General features: G+C 49.5%; 1 protein-coding gene across 4 annotated transcripts in view; it reads left to right on the forward strand.

Annotated features, from left to right (window-relative positions):
* Positions 1 to 786: 786 nt before the first annotated feature.
* ACHE (acetylcholinesterase (Yt blood group)) overlaps positions 787 to 22,974 on the forward strand; it is a 36,427-nt gene continuing 14,239 nt past the window's right edge. For 2 of the 4 annotated variants that reach the window (XM_061588692.1, XM_061588696.1), the window contains exons 1-2: positions 2,287 to 2,373; positions 6,592 to 6,748. The gene's annotated coding sequence lies outside the window, so the exon portion shown is untranslated. Of the gene's footprint in view, positions 879 to 2,286; positions 2,374 to 6,591; positions 6,749 to 22,974 lie in introns of those variants that run through there. The other 2 variants (XM_061588695.1, XM_061588694.1) reach the window with 2 other exon arrangements.

Raw genomic sequence — 22,974 nt, forward strand, 5'->3', positions numbered from 1 at the left:
CCCTGTTTGCATGCATATACGTAATTAAAAACACAATTTAAAACGACAACACATGCATATAAAACCAGCTGAAACACCAGCTGCTCTCTCAGCAACACTTCCAGGCAAGGCAAATCAGTTCCCACATGCGATGCAGAGCTGCAAAACTCTCGTTCCTGGCAAACCTCGCCTTTAAATGAGGCCACAATCACAAGCAGCGGCACACATACACCAGGCGCAGCAACGGGAAGAGGTTGCAGGCGGGAGGGAGGTGGGCTTCGAGTCTCCTACCACCACCCAAACACACGAGGGTTTGCTCAAGTGGACGTTCAGTGCAGAAGCCCAGCAGCATGGGGGGGGGGGGGGAGAGACAGACATTGACACACTGCTGCCACCTCCTGGCCGTCGGCGGTACCGTCTGCAGAGACGCAGAGAGAAGGGAACGTGAGAACTGGCGGCGGCGGGGGGCGCTGTTGTTTGCACACGCGTGCATTGGGCGTGTCCAGGGGGTGGTGTCTATCCCGCAGCCATTAGGGGCCGAGCGAGCTCAGTGCGCGTCTTGCAGTCTCTCCGCCGCCCCGGCGGCTCTCCCTTGTAACCGGATCTCTCGCGCTCTTGCCGGATTCCAGACATTGCCGCCGGCCCAAAATACCCCAGCCTCCTCCTGGCCCTCCACCCCCCCTTCCTAGATCCGGCTCCGCAATCAGGATCCATCCCAGCCGGGCTGACGGGAGGGGGGGGAGGCGGAGCGAGACGACAGGCGCGGCCGGCGTGGCGCTGTCCACCCGGCGGAGGTGCTGGAGAGGGAGGGAAAGCCGGAACTCCTGGGGTCCTTTGGAGGAGATTGTCGGGGAGCTGGGGATTGGACGGGGGGCAGGCCCTGATGCCCCGAAGGAGAGGTACGGGGGCTCAAGGCAGCCTGGAAACCTTTCCCTGTCCCGGGCAGGTGCTTACTGACTCTTTGCACGCGCTCAGGGGCACGCCGCTTTTTCTCCGCTGCAGGGCCGGACGCTGCTTCTGATGCGAAGGCCTTGCCGAAAGAGGGGGGAGGGGCTGGAGGGGGCGCGGCCGTTGGATGGAGGGTCTAAAACGCCCGCATTTTTCCAGAAGAACCGAGTCTGTGCCCTGCGAGGGAGCGGCAGCCGCCCTCGGATGGGCCGCGTGCGACCTGGACACTCGTTTTCTAGAACACGTGCACACCTCGAGCTCTTCTTGGGGGGGGGCTCTCTCTGCCCCTCCCCCGCCGAGTCTTTCCGCCGGCGGCCTGGGGCTCCCCTCCTAAAGGCGCCTCTCGCGGCTCCTCCAGCCCAGTCTTCTCGAGGCCGCCGCTGCAAGAGGCCCGAGCCCGGCTCTGTGGGGAGTCTGGTCGTGTGAACCAGGTTTACCCCGCTCCCCACGCCCCCAATCTCTCCCTCTGCTGACCCACTTTCCAAAAATGAGGCTGAAGGCAACGGCGGGGGGAGCTCAGGGAAGGCTCACTGGGTGAATCCAGACTCGCCCCAATCCCGGCGAGTCCCGGGTCAGCCCTGCGCGCTTTGTGCTGCCTCCGCCTGCGCACGTCCGGCAACCTAAGCTGGGAACAGCGGCAGCGGAAGGTTAAACCCCCATTGGCCTCTCCCGAGACGGCTGGGAGAGATTCCCCGCCTGAACCCTGGGGAGCCATTGCTACCAGTCAGTGCAGACACTACTGAGCTAGGTGGGCGGGCAGCCGGGTGACGGCTGCGAGGAACACTGGGAGGGACCGGGCGGGTCAATTCGGGAGCAGCGGGGGGGATTGGGGGTCTCGGGGTGGCGCAGGGAGGCCGGATTCGGACCCGGCGGGCCGAACAGTTCTGGGAACTGGGAAGGGTCCCGCCGTCGGAAGCTGGGCTCCTGACATCCTCGCCGCTCGGTACCAGCGCCGCCCCCCGCGCAAGCCTGTTTCGCTCCATGGGGCCAGCTCAAGCCGAGTCGGGAGGAGCGCAGGCTCGGCTCCTTCCAACTCCCCAGCTCTGCCCTGCTCTTGCCTCGGGCGCTGCGGGCAGCCCCTGGAGGGTGTCCCGGCGGGGGGGGGGCTGATCCGGCCCGGGAAGGTCAAGCCCGCGGGGCTTGGGGGGCGGCAGGGGCAGCAGCTGCCCCCTGTCTGAGCCGCCTTGGCCTCGTGTCCCTCTCTCCGCCAGGCGAGGGCTTCCCTTCGAGGGAGGGAGCAGGCTCGCGAGATCTGCCTGCCGCCGCCGCCGCCGCCGCCTGGAGAGGGAGGCTGGGCCGGGCCAGGCAGGCTGGGCTAGTTCGGGGGGAGGGGGCGCCGCCGCCCCTGCTCCTCTCGCGCCGCCAGCTCGGAGTCTGCAGACGCAGCGCAGGCAGCAGCAGAAGCGGCGCGGCCGCCAAGGGGCCCCTTCCTCCTCCTCGGCCCAGGTAACGGGGAGCCCCGGGCAGGTGGAGGCCCCTCCCGGCGCCCCAGGTTCGGAGAGGGGCCGGGGGGAGTCGGTGAGGCGCGAAGGCCCCCTTTGCCGATGGGGCCGCCTGGACTGTCCTGAAGGGGGGCTCTCCTCCCCCTCGGCTTTGCTGACGCAGCCGGCGAAACCTCGCAGCCCCCTCCCCGCCCCCCCTCGAGTACCCCCAGTCTCGGGCTGGGCTGGAAGCATGGGGAAGGGTCGGGAAGTCCAATCTCCCCCCCGCCCGGCGAAGCATGGCTGCTGCGGCGCCCCCATAACCAGCTGGCACGTGCCGGGAACGCGGGCGGGCGGGCGGGCGAGCGGGGGGGGGGCAGTGCGAGGTTCGGAGGCTCCCCCGCCGGGTCGCTCTTTCCCGAGGCCGAATCCAGCTCTGCCCTCCCGCTCCCGGCGATGCTCCTCCGGCCCCAGCACGCGGCCCCTCGCCCCCCATCTTTCCCGAGTCATCCTCCCCACCCCCACCCCCACCCCTTCTCTGGCCCCACTTCACCCCCTTTCCCTCTCTTCCCGCCCCCCCCGGCCCTGCCCGCAGCTCGGGGTCGCCCTCGGGCCCCCTGCAGGCGTCCTCCCTGGTCTTCTAGGCGGCGAGGAGGGCGGGAAGTTTCCAAAGTCAGGTAAGGTTCCCCCTTAGAGAAAACGCATCTGAGAGCGTGCAGAGCGCCCTCCCCGCATCGCTGAGTCGTCGCGACCCTGCCCCCCGTAGGATGTGGAGTTGGGCAGGGCGGCTGGCTGCAGCCGGGAGTGGGAGGGTGGCGGGGGCTGCAAACCCTGATGGGAAGTCCCGCGGGAGGGGGTGAGATCATGGCTGCGTCGAGACGGGGTGAGTCCTTCGGGAGATAGGGCTGGGAGGGGGAGGGCGTTCCTGGGCACCTCCAATGGGAGATCCCTGTGTGTGCGCGCGCGCGCGCCTGCGCGTGCCTGCCCCTCCCGAGAAGGGGCCTACCCGGGGCCGCGTTGGGGTGCAATCCAGCCGGGCTCTCAGCTGGAGCAAGATCGGGCCCTGAAGGGACTGGGCAGGACTTGGGCGGGAAGGAGGGGGCCCTGCTCGGGTCAGCCCCTGGGAGAGTCACGCCAAGGCTGTTTCCACGGCCACCTTGCCCATGTTTGCAAACGGAGCAGCTGAAGCGCTCCAAGGGAGGATAAGGATTATTGAAAGCCCGGAGCTCCTGCGGCTGACGGGGGGGGGGGAGGCTGGGTGAGAAGGGGGGTCGCAGAAGCTCCCCCTCCCCAACTCTCACAAATGGGCTGTGTCGTGGTTAGAAGCCGTCAGGGGAGGGGATGTACCCTGCCAAGCAGCCATGCACCACCCCACACATGCAGGCCCCAGCAATTCATGAGCAGGCCCCACTTCCACCTGCCTTCAGCTACTCCTCAACAACCCCAGGTCTCTGCCTCCCCCCCCCCCGCAAACATCTCCCATCCTTGAGCATGACCTGCCATGTGGCACATCTCTGCATCCCCCCCCCACTGGATGCATGCAGATCCCCCCTTCCATTTCCTCTTCCCCACTGTCGACCCCTCCAGTGTGTTCACAGAAATCCCTCCTTCTTCCGCTCTGTCCCCACAGGGCTGCTGGTGGTGGGGCTATCCCCCTGGGGGCCCCCAAAGCTTCCGGCAGGGACTGTCCCAGGGATGGGTGAGGCCATTTGGGGCTAATGCAAAGGCTCCACAGTCTTCAGCTTGTCCTCAGGTTCAGCCCAGAATGAGCCTATGTGCCTCTGAGCATATGCAGAGTGCCTCCCTCTCACCAGCAGTGGGCCACAACTAGGCCACCACACATCTAGGATTGTAGGCGTGACAAGAGTCCCCACAACTTTGGTTTTGGGAACTAAATTTTGGGGACTCGTTGGCCAGAGCAAATGATGGAGACCTGGTTTATGATGATCCACTTGGCGAGGTGTCTCCTTTCACCATTCCACGGGAAGAAAAATGGACGGCTCCCCATAAACCTCAGAGTAACTTTACCCTGTGCATACAGAAGACTCTAAGCAGAGCCCTGAAGCTGGATCAGACCCAAAGGAGGGCATCCAGTCCAGCCCCATTTCTCCCAGTGGTTCCAGCAGAGGCCCAATGGGACGCCCTCAAGCAGTGCAGGAAGGCAGTGGCTGTCGTACCCAGGGCCAGGGTGCCTCTGCACTGGAGGCAGAGCATAGCCATCATGGCTGGCAGTCACTGATAGCCTTACCCTCCATGAATATGCCTAATCCCCTTTTAAAATCGTCTTAAATTGGTGGTTACCACTACACCTTATAGGAGCAAATGCCATAGTTTTAACTATGCGCCGGCCCTGCATGCTTAACTTGACTTGCAGATGGAAGCTGTGTTAAAATGGCACTCTTGGGAGAAAGGGCACCTTCCTCAGCAGTCCCAAATATAATTAAGTCTGGGATGTTCCTGCTGTGTGAATGGAATGGAAGCAAAACTCAGGAAGAAAGCCTCAACTGAACAACACCTGTGAAAAACTTTCAGGGACAAACTGTTGACTTCCTTTATGCTGGAGGTCCCAGCATGTGACCAAGTCACATGGTCAGTGCATGCCCTCAACAGCGTGGGCCATGTGCTAATATGCGCAGGATGTGTCTGTGTCAGAAGCAGTGCCAAGACTGGCCTCTTCTGCCACTCACAGCGCTCTCCATTTGGAAGGTACAAGGAGCACTTTGGCCATTCCTGTTGCTTCTAATCTAGTTCTCCATGAAGCTTGCAGGCCCTCCCAGTTGTGGGTCACCTACAGAAATGGGTAGACTGGTGACAGTTTCCAAAGCGCCGAGATCCAAGCGTGTCATGCAAATCTGCACATTTGTTCAGGGGTTCTGTACAAACTACAGATACAACATCTGTGGCCATCTTTTTTTTCACTGAGCAGAGCTGGGGGATGGCTAAACAACGGGGGGGGGGAGTACTCGGCAGTTATGCAGGCATTAAGAGGTAGACAGAGCAGTGGCCCTAAAACCTGACATTTGAAAGCCACAGTTGTGTGTGTGTTGCAGGGGATCAGAATGGCAGTATTTGGAGCAGCCTTTCATGATGCTCCTAGGAAAGTCAGTCGGCCCTGCAGCTGGTGCTGTGTAGCTCTCCCCTCCCCCACCCTCTTTCTCTGCTGCAGCATCTCTGTTGGCTGCAGGCATGAGGGTAAGGGCTGCAAAGAAGCAGCAGGGTGCAGGTTCTCTGCCCCAGGATTTGATTTGATTTCACAACATTTATGCAGGGCTTGATTGCAATAAAACCTCTAAGCAGTTTACGAAAGAAAAACATTAAAAGTGTCAATAAAAGGCAGTTAAAAATGAGGATTTAAAAACACTCAAAAGGTAAGAAAAATTGACAGTAGATTAAAACGTGTGGCGGCATTCTCCATGTCTGGATGGGGTTGCCTAAAGCAAAAGGGTTTAAGCAGGCGACGAAGGGTACAGCAAAGGCGGCTGCCTGATGTCAGTAGGCAAGGAGTTCCAAAGGGTAGGTGCTGCCACACGAAAAGAATGACTTCTTACAAGGGAAGGGCTGCAGCTCATTGGCAGAGCATCTGCCTTGCACAGAGAAGGTCCCAGGTTCAATCCTCATCATCCCAAGGTAGGGCTGAGAGAGACTCCCTACCTGAGACCAGTGTAGACCATACTGAGCTAGACGGACTATTAGTCTGACTCCGGTTAAGGCAGCATCCTCTGTTCCTAGAAATGGGGAATGTGTATTATGTGACGCCTGTAAGAGGGCCAGTTCCACAGAGCAAAGTGCTCGAGTGTGCACCTAAGGGGTAAGGAGGTCCCGCAAGCAGACTGGTCCCAAGCCACTGAGGGTTTTATATAGCATACTTGGACTGGGCCTCGTAGCAAATCAGCAGCCAGGGCTGATTTCTGAGCAGGTGTTACATGCTGACAAGGTCTCACACCTGTTGGCAACTGTCCTGCAGTACTACAGAATTACAAAACTGTGCATTATAGAACTGAGAAAATGCACAGATTGCAGCATGTCATGAGTTGTTGGGACGTAGCATCCAGTACAGAGTTCTTGCACGCAGTAGCCATCACACCTCCAGCCCAGCATATTCCACTTTGCTCTCAGGCACCTTTCCCAGGTATTACACCTGGGACCTTCTGCCTGCAGTACATATGCTCTAGCCACTGGGCAAAGGCCCCTCCCCTAGGCGATGGGTCAATTTTGTTATTTTTTCTGCTATTTGCTTTCTCAGCAAGTCTGCAGATCACACAAACCTGGGAGGAACTGCATGCGCATCTAGAGGACTGGATTAGCATGCACGGTGATGACAGCAGCAACAGAGGAGGGGACTGGCACTGACATTCAGGAGAGGCAAACACAAAGCCAGGAAGGAAAGAACAAGTGAGGAGGTAACGATGGAGGCAGCAGGAGCTGCTGTCGCCTTGCAGAGGAGAACCTGGTGGGGTTTGAGGGGAGTGGGCAAAGGCTACCCCCCAAAAAAGACAGAGAAATGGGGAGGAAGAGAGGAGGAGTTGCACAAAGTGGCAGGCAAGGGAGATGCACACAGGAAGATCTCTTCGGGGTCTCTCCGGGAGCTGAGTGTCATAACTTTAGGGGCACAGATGGGGCAGGCTCCAGACCCAGGGGGAGTCACTGGGCTCCAACTGCCTCTGACTCCAGCTCCAGTTTCTGCCTTGGGGTGGGGGAGATGTCTTTTTCCAGGCCCAGGGGCAGGAGTTACAAAAGAGGCCTTGGCTACCAGCCTGAGCAGTCGCACCGGATGTTGGCGGCTGCCAAGGGCCAGGTTTGGTTAGCACTTGCTAATCCCTCACAGGAAGGGGAGGGGAGGGGACAATTAGTTCTGGATGGAGGGTTTCCTGACACGAACAGGAGGAGCAATGCAGATGGCACTGATCTTAATGCCACCCTCTCAGGGAGAATGTGGCACGCACACACCCAGTCAGAAGCCAGGACAGAGAGATCCTGCAAGAGACCAGCACAGAAATGCAAAAAGTGATCATTTCAAGCCTGGCTGCTTAGCCCTGATCTCCCTGCCCCACCTCCCAGCCGCCGGGTTACCCGCCCTTGATACTCCCACTCACAGTCCTGCAGAGAGGAGCAGGAACAAGCTTCCATTTAGTGAGCAAGCTCCTGGCACCCTCTAGGAACCAAATCCATGCCACCGCCACCCCCAGCAGCTGGACCAATGCTGCCCCTCCCACAAGGGTGCACACTCATGCCCTTCAGGGATGCCCCTTGCCCCACCTGCCACCCTTTTGTGCCAACACAGCAGGATACCAAATGAACAGCATCAGTGCACCTGATACTTACACACGAACACACACTGCCCTCTCTCTTGCCTTGCGCGCACACACACACAAATGGCCTGCTAGTTTATTTTTGACTTGAGTTCTTTTAATAGCTGAACAACTGCTGGGCAAACATCCCAGAATGGAAACCGGGCATCTGAATCCCACCCCATACACATGCTTGGGATCTCCCATTACCATCTTTTTCCAGCCCCACATGGAATGATGACCCCACATCTAAGGTCCACGTGGGCCCACAGTCAGAGGCGGTATGTTTCCAAATGCCAGTTGCTGGAAACCACAGGAGGGGGGGATGCTGTTTGCACCCAGGTCGTGCTGCTTGGAGGCTTTCCCTATTGGGGCATGATCTGGCCGTCCACTGTGAAAACAGGGCACTGGACTAGGGGGGCCTTTTAGCCTCCTCCAGCTGCTGGGCTCTGCTTACATTCTCATGTGGGCAAATCCCACTGGGAGAGAGAAAAACCACCCCACAATTCTGACCCACAGTGTCTGGCTGGCTAAAGTGAAGCCATGACTCTCAGTGCCCCCCCTTGCGAGTTGCAGGAAGAGCAGGGAAGGGCATCAGGATCCAAACAGAAGAGCCACTCCGTCTCCCACCCCTCCGGACCCCATAAAACATCCTTTCTTTTAATGTAAGAACATGGAAACATCAAAAGAGCCCCACAGCAGCAGCTGGATCAGGCCAAAGAGAGCCCCCCCCCCCCCAGTCCGGCATCCTGTTCTCACAGGGGCCAGCCAGATCATGCCCCAGAGGGAAGCCTGCAAGCTGATTGCATGAGAGCAACACCTGCGCTGTCACCTCTTGTCATGCCCAGCAACTGGTACTCGGAAGCTACTGCCTTCAACCAACCAGGGGGGCAGAGCAGAGACAGCATGGCAAGTAGTAGCCTTTTATAGCCTTATGCGCCATGAATTTGACTCATCCTTTTTTAAGGCCATCCAGGCTGGTGGCCATCACTGCCTCTTGTGGGAGCAAATTCCACAGCTTAACTATCCACTGCTGTGTGAAGCTGGCCTTTCTTTTGTCTGTCCTGAATCTTCCAACATGCAGCTTCATTGGATGGCCACAAGTTCTAGCATTATGAGAGAGGGAGAAAAACTTCTCTACTCACTTTCTTCATGCCATGCAGGGAAGAGGCACCAGAGATCATATCTCAAACATACGTTGGATAATGGAACGGACCAAGGAATTTCAGAAGAAAATCACCCTGTGCTTTATAGATTACAGCAAAGCCTTTGACTGTGTAGATCATGAAGAACTATGGAATGCTTTAAAAAAAATGAGGGTGCCACAGCATCTGACTGTCCTGATGTGCAACCTATACTCTGCACAAGAGGCTACTGTAAGGACAGAATATGGAGAAACCGATTTGTTCCCCATCGGAAAGAGTTTAAGACGGGTGTATTTTATCACCCTATTTATTTAATCTATACGCAGAACATATCATACGGAAAGCAGGATTGGACCAAGATGAAGGAGGTGTGAAAATTGGAGGGAGAAATATCAATAATTTAAGATATGCAGACGATACCATACCACTAGCAGAAACCAGTAATGATTTGAAATGAATGCTGATGAAAGTTCAAGAGGAAAGCACAAAAGCAGGACTACAGCTGAACATCAAGAAGACTAAAGTAATGACAACAGAAGATTTATGTAACTTTACAGTTGACAATGAGGACATTGAACTTGTCAAGGATTATCAATATCTCAGCACAGTCATTAACCAAGATGGAGACAATAGTCAAGATATCAGAAGAAGGCTAGGACTGGGGAGGACAGCTATGAGAGAACTAGAAAAGGTCCTCAGATGCAAAGATGTATCACTGAACACTAAAGTCAGGATCATTCAGACCTTGGTATTCCCGATCTCTGTGTATGGATGTGAAAGTTGGACACTGAAAAAAGCGGATAAGAGAAAAATCAACTCATTTGAAATGTGGTGTCGGAGGAGAGCTTTGCGCATACCATGGACTGCGAAAAAGACCAATAATTGGGTGTCAGAACAAATTAAACCAGAACTGTCACTAGAAGCTAAAATGATAAAACTGAGGTTATCATACTTTGGGCACATAATGAGAAGACATGATTCACTAGAAAAGACAATAATGCTTGGAAAAACAGAAGGGAGTCAAAAAAGAGGAAGGCCAAACAAGAGATGGGTTGATTCCATAAAGGAAGCCACAGACCTGAACTTGCAAGATCTGAACAGGGTGGTTCATGACAGATGCTATTAGAGGTCGCTGATTCAGAGGGTCACCATAAGTCATAATCAACTTGAAGGCATGTAACAACAACATCCACTTCCTTCATGCCATGCATAATTATATGCACCTCTTACTCACGTTTTCTCTAAACTAAAAAGCCTGAAATGTTTGTCACCTTTTCTCATTGGTCCATCCCCTTGATCATTTTGGTTGCCCTATAATGAACCTTTTCCAACTCTACAATATCCTTTTTGAGGTTAGGCAACCAGAATTGAACACAGTATTCCAAATGCAACCACACCATAAATATGTATAATGGCATGATGATATTGGAAATTTTATTTTCACTATCTTTCCTAATGATCCCTAACATTGAATTTGCCTTTTTCACAGCTGCCACACGCTAGGTTGACATCTTCATTGAGCTATCCACTACAACACCAAGGTCTCGTTCCTGGCCAGTCACCCCCAGTTCAGACCCCATGAGCTTATATGTGAAATTAAAGCTTTGCTACAACATGCATAACTTTATTTATTTATTTATCATTTGATTTATATATCCCGCCCTTCCTCCCAGCAGGAGCCCAGGGCGGCAAACAGAAACGCTAAAAACACTTTAAAATCATAAAAACAGACCTTAAAATAGATTAAAACAAAGCATTTTACTCCCTTACTTGCACTATTTTTAAAATGTTTTTAAAATCATTTTAAGTGTATGTTTAAACGTTTGAATGTCGTATATAGTTTAATTCAATTTTAAATGCAGGTTTTTGTATGTTTTTATTATATGTTTTCGTTTTTTATTTGTAAGCCGCCCGGAGTTCCAGCTTTGGGAAAAGGGCGGAGTAAAAATAAAGATCATAATAAAACGTTAAAAACATTTTAAAAAAAGCTTTAAAAACATCCTTTAAAAAGGATTAAAAACATATTATTAAAACAACACATATTAACAAGCAATTCTAACAGACGCAGACTGGGACAGGTCTCAACGTCAAAGGCTTGTTGAAAGGCTTAAAACTTTACACTTGTTTATATTGAATTGCATTTGCCATTTTACCAGCCATTCACTCAGTTTGGAGAGGCGTATGTTTCTATATGCTTGGTTAATTTATCATAATCTAGATCATTCATGAACAAGCACAGGTCCCAGTATTAATCCTTCGAGGACTCCACTTTCTACATCCTTCCGTTAGGAGAATTTATTCTGACTCTCTGCTTCCTATTGCTTAATTTCCTCATCCCATTACTGCTAAGCTTATTCAGGAGTCTTTCATGAGTTACTTAAGCAAAAGGTTTTTGAAAGTCTGAGTACACAGTGTCAACTGCATCACCTCTATACAGTTTGTTGACACTCTCAAAGAACTCTAAAAAAATAGTGAGACAAGACTTACCCTTGCAGAACCACGCTGGTGTGCTTCAGCAAGATTTGTTCTTCTATATGCTTGATAATTCCATCTTTAATCATGTTTTCCACCAGTTTTCCCAGTATAAGCATTAAGCTAATTGGCTGTAATTTCCCAGATCACTGGATCCCGTTTAAAAAATTGGTGTTACATTGGCCACTTTCCAGTCCTGAGGTATGGAGGCTGATCTTAGGAACAAGTTACATCTTTTTCTTAGAAGATCATTTAATATTTGAGCCAGACTTGGTGATATGCCAGTTATTTATTTGTCAGTAAGGCCTAGAACTTAATCTCTCATCACCACCATTTGCTTCAGTTCCTGAGCCTCGCTTCCTGCGCATGTTCAGGCACAGGGACCTGCCCTATATGTTCTGTTGTGAGGGCAGAAGCAAATAATTAATTCCACTTCTTTGCAATCTCCTTATCCTCCTTTAGCTTACCTTTGACTCCCTTGTCACCCAAGGGTCCAGCTACCCCCCTAGTTGGCCTCCTGCTATTAATGTATTGAAAGCGGGGTTCCCAAACGTCCCTCCCCAGACCACTTGAAAATTGCTGAGGGTGCGGGTGGACCACTTTTATGATTTTTTATATCTGTCATAGCAATTGCAAGGCACTATGCTAGATGTTGTATGATTATTAATTGTATTTTAACAGGCCACAGACTACCAGAATAAAGTTGCTGGTGATCCATGAACCATAGTTTGAGAACCCTATTTATTTATTTATTTATTTATTTATTTATTTATTTATTTATTTAACAAAATTTATATACCACTTGAATGTAAAAAACTTCTAAGTAGTTTACAAAAGACATTAAAATTATTGATAAAATAGTTAAAACATTTTTAAAACACTTAAAACAGCAGCAGACTAAAAAGATTAAAATAACTCAACATCTATATGGATAAAATGGAAATGGGCTGCCTTCAGGTCGATCCCAGCTTATGGCTACCCTCTGAATAGGGATTTCATGGTAAGCGGTATTCAGAGGGGGTTTCCCATTGCCTCCCTCTGAGGCTAGTCCTCCCCAGCTGGCTAGGGCTGCTCAGCTTGCCACAGCTGCACAAGCCAGCCCCTTCCTTGTCCGCAACTGCCAGCTGGGGGGCAACTGGGCTGCTGGGGACTCTGCAGCTTGCCCACGGCTGCACAGGTGGCAGGACACGTAACCCCTGAGCCACTCCCTGTGGGGGTGATCTTTAGCTGGCCCTTTACACCCAGGAGACATGAGCAGGGATTTGAACTCACAGACTCTGGACTCCCAGCCAGGCTCTCCTCCCCACTGTGCTAGACTAGCTGTATATGTCTGGACAGGCTTGCCTAAAGAAAAAAGTTTTAAGCAGGCACTGAAAATAATACAATGAAGGCGCCTGCCTGACATCTATAGGCAGGGAGTTCCAAAGAGTAAGAACACAAGAAGAGCCTGCTGGGTCAGGCCAACCAGATGACCATGGGAAGCTCACAAGCAGGACTGCGCACTCTTCCTTCCTGCAGCTACTGGCAACTGGTTTTCAGAAGCATACTGCATCTGAGTATGGTGGCAAAGCACAGCCATTGTGGCTCGTAGCCGTTGATAGCCTTTTCCTCCATGAATCTGCCTAATCTTTTTAAGCCATCCAAGTTAGTGACCATCACTACCTCCTTTGGGAGCGAGTTCCATCCTTTAACTCTGCGCTGTGTGAAGAAGGACTTCATTTTGTCTGTTCTGAATCTTCTAACGTTCAGCTTCATCGAATGTCCACAGATTCTACCACACTAAGATAACAATTTCTTGCAAGTGCAGAAAGAGTATTATGTGGAACCTGTAACAGTGCCTGTTCCACAAAGGGAAGTGCTTGAGTTGGCACATATGGGGTAAGGCAGTCTTGCCAATAAACTGGTCCTAAGCTGTTAAGGGCTTTATATACCAATAGTAACACCTTGAACTTGGCCTGGTAACACATTGGCAACCAGTGCAGATCCCTGAGCAGAGGTGTTGTATGCTGACAGGGTCTCACTCCTGTCAGTAATCTGGCTGCAGCTTTCTGCCAGTTTCTGAGTCAAGTGCAAGAGAAGCCCCACACAGAGAGCATTGCACTAATTCAGTCTTGAAGTCACCAGTGCCTGAACTCCTGTGGCCAAACTCTCTCGGACCAGGAGTGGTGGTAGTTGTCTCACCTGGTGCAGCTGACAAAAGCACTTTTGGCCCCTGAGGCTACCTGGGCCTCCAGTGACAGAGCTAGAAGCACCCTGGGCTGCACACCTGCTCCTTAAGGGGGTTGACCAATTTCTCAGAAACGGGAACCACTCGCCCACAGTGCCTGACTTGCCAGGATTCAAGATCAACTTATTTTCCTTCATCCCACCACTGTGTCCAGGCAACGGTCCAATGCCTGCACAGCCTCTCCTGACTCAGATGTTATGGAGAAATAGAGCCGATTACCTGCCTGGAAACTTAAATACATTTTTATTTAGATTTAAATAATTTTTTGTTGTTGGTCTTTATGTTTTTAGCAATGTGCTCCATAAATTCTTTTTTCAGCACCCTTTATCATCTGTTTGCATTTCTTTTGCCAAATGTTCTGTTCTTGTTTGTTCTCCTCATTTGTACAAGACTTCTGTTTTCTAAAGGAAGGCAACTCACATGAGTGACCCTAATGAGAAAAGGAGTCCAAGATGGGTGGAAGTTTCTGAAAGAGAAATTCTAACGGCACAATGGCAAACAATTCCATCAAGGAAAAAAGGGGGAAGCCAGCAGAAGAAGCCAATGTGGCTTCACATACAGCTTAGAGATGATCTGAAAACAAAAAAGGACACATACATGAAGTGGAAAGAAGGCCAGGTCACAATGGAAGAGTACAAACAGGTATCACGGAATTGCAGGGATGGCGTCAGGAAGGCTAAAGCTGAGAATGAGCTGAGGTTAGGGAGAGATGCCAAAAGCAACAAAAAAGCTTTCTTCAGGTATGTCCATAGTAAAAGACAGAGAAAAGAAACGGTGGCACAGCTACTCAATGAGGATGGCAAAATGATAACAGATTGCAAAGAAAAGGCAGCAGTGCTCAATTCCTACTTTGGCTCAGTCTTCTCCCAAAAGAGGGTCTATGGCCCTCCTGAGAAATGTGAAGCTGAAGGGGCAGGATTGCAGCTTTAGACTGATAGACAAATGGTCAAGGAATACCTAATCCTTTGAACAAGTTCAAATCTCCAGGGCCTGAAGAACTGCCTCCTAGAATATTGATGGAACTGGCTGAATAACCCTCAGAACCGCTGTCTATTATCTTAGTGAAATCATGGAGGATCGGTGAAGTGCTGGATGACTGGAGGAGGGCTAATGTTGTCCCTATCTTCAAAGAGGGCAAAAAGGAGTAACCTGAAAACTACAGAGCAGTCAGCTGGACATTAATCCCTGGGAAAATTCTGGAGCAGATTATAAAGCAGTCAGTCTGTAAGCATCTTTAAAACAATGCAGAGATTATTAGAAGCCAGCATGGATTTGTCAAGAACTAATCCTGTCAGACTAATCTTATCCCATTTTTTTACTGGGTAACGTCCCTGGTAGACTTTGGGAATGCTGCAAACATAATATATCTTGACTTCAGCAAAGCTTTTGACAAAGTGCCTCATGATATTCTTGATGAGCAAGCTAGCTAAATGTGGGCTGGATGGAACAACTATCAGGTGGATCCACAGTTGGCTACAGAATCGTACTCAGAGAGTGCCTGTCAATGGTTCCTCCTCAAACTGGAAGGAGGTAATGATGGGGAACCGCAGGGCTCAGTCCTGGGCCCAGCACTCTTCAATATTTTTATTAATGACTTGGATGAGGAGGTGCAGGGAATGCTTATGAAATTTGCAGATGATACAAATTGAGAGGGATAGCTAATACCCTGGAAGACAGAAACAAAATTCAAAGGGATCTTGATAGGCTGGAGTGTTGGGCTGAAAACAACAGAATGAAATTTAATAGGAATAAGACAAAGTTCTACACCTAGGAAAAAGAAAACAAACGCACAGTTATAAGATGGGGGATACTTGGCTCAGCAATACTACATGCAAGAAGGATATTGGGATTGTTGTTGATCACAAACTGAATATGACCCAACAGTGCAATGTTGTAAACCACCCAGGGAGCTTCAGATATGAGGCAGTATATAAATGCAAATAAATAAATAAATGTGGCTGCAAAAAAGGCAAATGCTATTTTAGGCTGCATTAACAGAACTATAGTTTCCAAATCGCGTGAAGTACTAGTTCCCCTCTACTCGACACTGGTTAGACTTCTTCTTGAATACTGTGTCCACCATCTGCGTCAAACAGTGGGTCAGGGGACTGGAAACAAAGCCTTATGAGAAGACACTAAAAGAACTGGGCATGTTTAGCCTTGAGAAGACTAAGGGGAGATATGATAGCACTGTTCAAGTACTTGAAAGGTTGCCACAAAGACTAGTGCCCAAGTTACAGGAAGCCAAATTTCGGCTAAACATCAGGAAAAACTTCCTCACTGTTAGAGTAGTACAATAGAACAAATTACCCAGGGAGATCTTGGGCTCTCCAACACTGAAGGCATTTAAAAGGCAGCTGGACAGCCACCTGTTGGGGATGCTTTAAGTTGGATTGAGCAGGGAGTTGAACTCGATGGCCTTTATGGGCCCCTTCCAACTCTACGATTCTCTGATTCTTGCTTCTAATAACTTCTTTAATTCTGCTTGTTACCCACATTGGCATCCTCTTGGCTTTGGTGGTACCTGTCTTGATTTGCAGTATGCATTCCAGCCGAGCTTCTAATATTGTGGTTTTGAGAAACTCCCAAATATTTTGGAGACATTTGATGCTCTTGACTTTTCCTTTCCACTTCCTTTTAACCATTCCCCTCATTTTCCGGGAAGTTTCTGTTGGAATTTCTCTCTATTGAGATGCGTAGCAAAGTTGCTTAGCGCTGCAGACTGGAGAGTATTGAGCGAGCTTAGTGTGTGTGTGTGTGTGTGAATCTTTGCTAAGATTCTACCTTCCTTGCAAATTAGTCAGACAGAGACTTTAAGCTTTAAAATAAGAAACAACTACTTTATTCTAGAAGTACATGCTTGATAGGAAAGAGTCCTATATCTAGTTTAACTGGTCTATGCTGGAGCGATGAGCACTGGTCCCAGTACTCGCCCTCATCCTGATTGAGAGGAGAGACAAAGAGAAGATGTCTGCTCCCCTCTCGAGAGAAAGAGAAAAACTGAGAGAGGTGGGAAGGAACTGGGATTCAACATTCCTTTGCTTATCAGCCTAGCAGGAAGGGAAGAGTCAGCAGGATCAAAGGGATAGGGATAGCCTCAACCAGCAAGAGGTCTAGCTCCCTAGCTACCCTTATTAACCCCACGCAGCCTCAACCCACCAAGTTGGAGTTGAACCTCATACATTCCAACACCCCTTCTCAACGAGAACTTGGTTCATTCTACAAGGTGCATCTTGCCTCGTAGTTTCTGGTGTTGGACTTTGCCCAATGGTTTGGTCAAAGCATCAGCTGCCATCTCTTCTGTTGGACAGTAGGCCATCTCTAGAAGTCCTTTCTCCCTTATGTCCTTCAGGTAGTGGAACTTCACATCAATGTGCTTCATGCGAGAACTTTGCCCTTCTGATTCTGTGAGTCTTATGCAGGCTTGATTGTCCTCAAGTATTTTGATAGGCTCTGGTTCAGATATGCCCAGGTCTCCCAGAAGCTTGCGTAGCCACAGCATTTCCTTGCATGCCTCATCAGCTGATACGTACTCAGCCTCAGTAGATGAGTGTGCTACAGTCTTGCTTTCGACTTGTCCAACAGATAAGTGACTGCCCACTGGTTGACTTACGATCTTTGGTGTCTCCAGCCCAGTCAGCATCAGCATATCCTAGAAGTTTAGGATCTTGAGTAGCTGATAGCTTTAGTTTTAAGTTTGCAGTGCCTTTCAGATATCTTGCCACTCTCTTGACTGCTTCCCAGTCTTGTTTGGCAAGCTGGTTTTTCTGCAGAGGTATCCCACTGCTACCGCCACGTCTGGTCTGGTTATTGTGCTGATGTACAGGAGTTTCCCTATAGCTTGTCTGTACCTTTCGTTGTCTTCCCGGGGTTGATTCTTCTGGTCTGGTTTCAAGTATCCTACTTCCATTGGTGTAGGTGCCGGATGTGCATCCTTCAGTCCTAGACTCTCAAGTAGGTCTTGAGTCTTTTGTTTTTGGTTTAGAAGAAAGGATCCATCTTCCTCTCTTTCAATTTGTATTCCAAGGTAGTACGTGATGTCGCCTAGACATTTCACTTCAACTTCCTTGCTTAGATTATTTACTAACTCTTGCTTGTCTTGTGGATTCTCATAAGCCAATAGTAAATCATCTACATAAATCAAAATATAAGTCCATTTGTTGTTCTTGAATCTGCTATAGAGGCATTGGTCTGCTTCGCCTCTTTTATAGCCTTGTTTCAAGAGCATTTGGTTCAGTTTGTCATTCCATGCTCTAGCAGCTTGTTTTATTTCTAGTTGCTCTACTTGCATCTTCTTCTTGCCAGCGACACTCAGGAGTGTCCTGATTGTTGTATGCTTGACTACAGTTTCAGTATCTTTCCAGGTCTCTGGCTCTGGAAGTTCACCAGCTCTTGCCAGGTAGGACAGTCTCAGTGGAGGTACACCTCTGTTGGTGCGGTTAGAGCGTCTTGGTGCAGGACTCTCTGCTGCCCCTTCTGGCTGTGCAGGTTCCCCTTCTTGCTCTGATTCCTCTCTGTCCTCCAGTGCTGGCATGTTGCTGTAATCTGTAGTGCTGTATGGTATTTCTACTTCATCTTCTTCACTGTTGTGGTCTTGGAATGGTGCCCCTTCTGGTTGGAATGCACTTGACCTCAAAGTAGACAGCTCTTTGGATTTCAATCCTTTCTGTTTGGGGATTTAGGATTCTGTATCCCTTTTGCTTTGAAGAATATCCAACAAAGATTCCTTCCTTTGTAGCGTTGTCCAATTTGGTTCTCTTCTGGTGTGGAATGTGACCATACACTTTTGATCCAAACACCTTTATATGAGCCAAACTGGGTATGCGCCCATACCATAATTCGAATGGAGTCTTGTTGCCATTCACCTTTGTTGGCAAACAATTTTGTAGATAGGTGGCAGTATACACTGCCTCTCCCCAATGCTTCTGTGGGAGATTGGCATCTTCCAGCATGGATCTCACCATCTCAATTAGGGTTCTGAATTTTCTCTCCGAGACTCCATTCTCCTCTGGGTTGTGGGGTACAGTGGTTTGATGCTCAATCCCATTTTCAAGCAGAAACTGCTGGGCAGCATGTCACATGTACTCCCCTCCATTATCAGAACGTAGAATCTGTGTTTTTCTCTGAAATTTAGTGGTCACCATTGCCACATATTCTTTTGAGTTTCTGAAGCATTTGCCCCTTTTCCTTCAACATATATATCACAGTGAATCTTGAATAATCATCAATAAAACTCAAAATATATTTGTTTCCACCAGTTGAAGTAATTGGCATTTCACAAATGTCGCTATGAATCAACTGTAGGGGGCGGTTAGTCTTCAGTTCACTCTGCTTAGTAGAAAAACTGGGTCTCGTCCCTTTAGCTTTAACACAGCAAGTACATCTCCCCTTTTCTTGGCAGGGTTCAACTTTCATGCCTCTTACTAAATTATTCTTTTGAAGGGTATTTGCAATGTCTCTATGCCCTAATCTCCGATGCCATAAATGTAAACAAGGCTTGTTACAGCATTCTTTCACAACATGAGCTTGTGGACCTTCCTGATCCACTTCATACATGCCTTTTCTCTTGGTAGCTGTGCATAAAATTTCACCATCTCAAGAAATTATGCAGGAATCTTGTTCAAATAGCACTTTACATCCATTTTTGTAGCTTCACTAACAGAAATTAAGTTGTTTGAGATTCCTGGGGTCCAGAGCGCATTCCTGAGATAAATTTCCTCAGTGCTGCTTGGAGTCTGGCAAAACAGCTAAGCATCTCCTGCCCCTTTTATGGGCACCTCCCTCGAATCCGCCACTGTGACGGATCCTCCACGTGGGGTTAATTCCTCAAACAAATGTTTTTCATTTATTAAATGAGCACTTGCTCCACTGTCAGTATAGAATTTATTTTCATTGTAACATTTTTCAACATGAGTTACTTGAAAGCCCTTTGCACTTTTCTGTCCCTTTACATTCTTTATTACTTCCAAGCTTCCCTTTCTTGTCACATTGGTCTTTGAGGTGTTTTTCTGAATTGCATAGATAGCATCACTTGGCTTTCACACCTTGGGATTCCCTTTGTTCCCAAAATCTGCATCTGACTGGCTTTCCAGCAGCTTTCTTGGTAGCTTCTTTCGCTTAGGAAAGAGGAGAGCTGTCCCTTTTCCATAGCTGCTTTCTGAGAGGACTGCTCTCTCACTTCTGAAATAATCTCGTTTAGAGTTTTGTTTTGTTGTTGCATTATAAGTACAAAAGTCTCCATATATTTTGGAAAAGAGTCCAGAAATAAAGCTATCTGAACTGGTTCATGTAACTCTGTTCCTCCTTCTTCTATCCCTTGGACTAACACCATGAATTTAGTAAGATGTTCCTCAAAATAATCATCCCTCATTTGCAAATTAATAAGGGTACGTAGCATTGCAATTAAATGTCCCTGCCTTTGGGGATTATGATGGGATTCAAGAGTTTTCCACATCTCTCTGGCATTTTTAGAATTCATAATCAGAGGAATCTGATTATTACTCACAGATTTAGTGATGAGGTCTTGTACCGTTTCGTCCTTCTCAGTCCAAATTCTTTGTTCCTCCCGAGAAGCACCTTCTCCTGGTTCCGATCCTGTAATTACTTCTAACAGCTTCTGTTGCTTTAGATGTTTCTTCATGCGAAATTCCCAGAGTTCCACTCTCCGGCCTTGAGTTTCTCCAGACCTAGCCGCTCCGTCCCGCTGGCCATCCTGAAGTAAAAAACCTCAACTCTTCACTGACTAAAACTCTGAAGGTCTCTAATAGCTTCCTTGATTCAAACACAATAGCTCCTTTAATTGCTCAAATCTCCATTTGCATGGCTGGCACCCATGACCTGTCAAATTTCTCTCTATTGAGATGCATAGCAAAGTTGCCTAGCACTGCAGAATGGAGAGTATTGAGCTGGCTTAGTGTGTGCATGCGTTTGAATCTTTGCTAAGATTCTACCTTCCCTGCAAATTAGTCAGGCAGAGACTTTATGCTTTAAAATTTATTTATTTATTTATTTATTTAGTTTAATTTATATACCACCCTAAGCCCGAAGGCTCTCTGGGCGGTGCACAAAAAGATAAAAACAAGCATAATATATAAATACAATAAATCAAGAGACAAAACAAACAAACAATGAACCAAACAACATCCAAAATACAGAAATGCTGTTAAAATACAGTTTAAAATGCCTGGGAGTATAAAAAGGTTTTCACCTGGTGCCGAAAAGATAGTAGCGTCGGCGCCAGGCGCACCTCATCGGGGAGACTATTCCACAGTTCGGGGGCCACCACTGAAAAGGCCCTGGTTCTAGTCATCACCCTCCGAGCTTCTCGATGGGATGGTACTCGGAGGAGGGCCTTAGATGTTGAGCGCAGTGTACGGGTAGGTTCATATTGGGAGAGGCGTTCCACCAGGTATTGCGGTCCCATGCCGTGTAGGGCTTTATAGATCAAAACCAGCACTTTGAATCTAGCCCGGAAACAAATAGGAAGCCAGTGCAGATGGGCCAGAACAGGTGTTATATGAGCGGACCTTCTGGTCCGCGTCAACAATCTGGCCGCTGCATTCTGGACTAGCTGTAGTTTCCGAACAGTCTTCAAGGGCAGCCCAACGTAGAGCGCGTTGCAGTAGTCCAATCTAGAAGTTACCAGAGCATGAACAACTGAAGCGAGGTCATCACTGTCCAGATAGGGACGTAGCTGGGCTACCAATCGAAGATGGTAAAAAGCATTCCGTGCCACCGAGGCCACCTGGGCCTCAAGAGACAAGGAAGGATCGAAAAGAACTCCCAAGCTACGAACCTGTTCCTTCAAGGGGAGTGTAACCCCATCAAGAACAGGATGAACATCCACCATCTGAGCAGAGAAGGCATTCACCAACAGCGTCTCAGTCTTGTCTGGATTGAGCTTCAGTCTGTTAGCTCCCATCCAGTCCATTATCGCGGCCAGGCAACGGTTTAGCATGTTAACAGCCTCACCTGAAGAGGATGAAAAGGAGAAATAGAGCTGCGTGTCATCAGCGTACTGATGACAACGCACCCCAAAACTCCTGATGACCGCACCCAGCGGCTTCATGTAGATGTTAAAAAGCATGGGGGACAGTACCGATCCCTGCGGGACTCCACAATGGAGAGTCCAGGGTATCGAGCAATGTTCCCCAAGCACTACCTTCTGGTGACGACCCACCAAGTAGGAGCGGAGCCACTGCCAAGCAGTACCCCCAACTCCCAACTCCGTGAGTCTTCCCAGAAGGATACCATGGTCGATGGTATCAAAAGCAGCTGAGAGATCAAGGAGAATCAACAGGTCACACTCCCCCTGTCCCTCTCCCGACAGAGGTCATCATACAGGGCGACCAAGGCTGTTTCGGTGCCAAAACCGGGCCTAAAACCGGATTGAAATGGATCAAGATAATCAGTGTCATCCAAGAGCCCCTGGAGCTGGCCGGCAATCACCCGTTCCAGTACCTTGCCCAAGAATGGAACATTCGCCACAGGTCTATAGTTGTTCAGGTTATCTGGGTCCAAAGAGGGTTTCTTCAGGAGCGGTCTCACTACCGCCTCTTTTAGGCAGTCAGGGACCACTCCCTCTCTCAAAGAGGCGTTTATTATCTCCTTGGCCTAGCCGGCGGTTCCGGTCCTGCCAGTTTTCACCAGCCAAGAGGGGCAAGGGTCCAGAACAGATGTGGTCGCCCGCACCAGTCCAAGGATCTTGTCAACATCCTCAAGCTGTACAGACTGAAACTCATCCAATAAATAAGGACAGGACCGTGTTCTGGATGCTTCGTTGGATCTCACTGTCATAACATTGGAGTCTAAGTCCCGGCGAATGCATGCGATCTTATCCTGGAAGTGCCTCGCAAACTCATCACAGCGGGCTACAGATGAATCCATAATATCCCGAGGGCGAGAATGTAAAAGCCCTCGTACAATTTTAAAGAGCTCCTCCGGGCGGGAGAGAGATGCCTTAATTGTGGCAGCAAAATATCTCTTTTTTGCTGCCCTCACCGCTACTATATACCGCTTAGGAGAGGCACTTACCAAAGCATAATTGCATTCGTCAGGAGTTCGTCTCCATCTGCACTCAAGCCTCCTCCTCTCTTGCTTCATCACTCTCAGCTCCACGGTATACCATGGAGCTGTATGAGCTCTACATAGGAGGGGGCGCATGGGAGCGAACGTGTCAACCGCCCGGGTCATCTCCGTATTCCACAATCCAACCAGGGCTTCAACAGGAGCGCCAGTCTTCTCAGTCGGAAAACCCCCAGAGCCCTTTGGAAACCCTCAGGATCCATTAGTCTCCGGGGGCGGACCAATTTAATAGGTCCCCCACCCTTGCAGAGGGAAAGGGTCACTGTGAGCCTAAACTTCAGCAAGCGGTGATCTGTCCATGACAATGGGGTAGATGAAAAAACCCCAACCACCAGATCACCATCTCCATGTCCAGTGGCGAAGATCAAATCAAGAGTATGTCCCGACACATGCGTTGGGCCAGTAACAAC

This window comes from Rhineura floridana, chromosome 11 (genome assembly GCF_030035675.1).
Source record: "Rhineura floridana isolate rRhiFlo1 chromosome 11, rRhiFlo1.hap2, whole genome shotgun sequence".
Lineage (NCBI taxonomy): Eukaryota > Metazoa > Chordata > Lepidosauria > Squamata > Rhineuridae > Rhineura > Rhineura floridana.